A 1,495-nucleotide genomic window follows, 5' to 3' on the forward strand; every position below is an offset into this window, starting at 1 on the left:
GATTTTTTTCCCCTTCAATTTTTTAGAGCTTAAAAAGGAATAATTGGAGCGTGGAGTGGACTTTGTACAAACAAATGAGTCTCCAATATTTATTATTTATGTCTACGAATGAATGGAAGGAGGTTGGCCGTTTCATTAATTCCAAGACCATGACTGGGCTGACTTTTTTTTTCTCCCTTGCTTACGTCAACATGACCTCCTCTTTACGTCCCCCTCCAATCAAACTAATAAATTACACGTTTGATCCTTATACTTGGCTTTTTCAATTTTGTAATAATTACATTCTTGATTGTCACTTTGTTATATTTTTGGTTTTTTGATTAACACGTTAAAAGGTCTATTAGGCCTTCTGGTATTTTTATTGTTTATTATTTCATTTTATAAGATTTTCTTTTTGGCTTTTGATACCCCCATTTTCTACTCCTTACCCACCCACACCCTTTCTCTTCAATTGAAGACAATCCCAACCCCATCCCCTCCACTTCTTGGCTTTTTTTTTATGGCAACAACTCCTTCCCAGCCCGTGCGATCGTATATGACATCAAAGCTTAAAGAGACATTAAGTTATTATTTATTACTAGTTTTGTGTTTAATAATTTAGAAATTAGACAACTGAACGTTAACTATAAAAACAAGCCCAACGCCTGGTAGTGATGAATACTGAATGCACATCGTTGGAAAAAGTTTAAATTTTTTTTGTTTGTATAAAGTTGTCTGCATTAATTAATTTGTTTGTATAAGTTGGAAAAGTTTTTGTTTGAGAGAGTTTTTTCCCAGATGAAAGAAATGTTTTTTTAGTTGTAAGGGACATGTTTGGAAAAAAAAAATTAACTTTCTATATAAAGCTCCCCTTAGAAACTTACTAGACAAATCACTTTCTATATCATTAAGCCACTACGAAACAGTCATGCATAGTTGAGCGAATAAGCTGTTAGTTCCATTAAACTTATCAAGCTGCTAAAAGATAGGCTCTTAGTCTTTAGTTGTCAGACCTGTGACTTTTGAGTTTTACTTTTTGCTTAATATAACAGTAATTTGGATGTAATTTACCGTTTTAGTTAAAAACTAATTATAATTTTCCTTGTCTTTTAAGTCCCATATATTGAAATAAAGTTACTATTTTACTAATTTCAATTTGGAAAAAGAAAAACTGGAAAAAAAGGAAGCACGATCTTAATTTAGGATTTATCCTTTTATATTTTGTATTCGAGGTTTTGGTTTTTATGTCCCTCCCCTCATTGTATTTTTTTACTTATGATTAATAAAAATCAACATAAGAATGAGATACTTAACTTGAATAGGTTTTAAACTATTTAAAAAAATCACATGTTCCCTTATTTCATTAACTTAAAAAAAAAAAAAAAAGGCTTTAAGGACATTTTTTGTAATTTTCTTAGAGAGCATAACAAAAGTTACGACCGGCTCTTCCCCCTTCCTATCTTCTTTTCCGACCACCACCTAGGGCTGTAAACGAACCGAACGAACACGAACGGAG

The sequence above is a fragment of the Cynara cardunculus genome (assembly GCF_001531365.2).
Source record: "Cynara cardunculus var. scolymus isolate 2C chromosome LG 2, CcrdV1, whole genome shotgun sequence".
Lineage (NCBI taxonomy): Eukaryota > Viridiplantae > Streptophyta > Magnoliopsida > Asterales > Asteraceae > Cynara > Cynara cardunculus.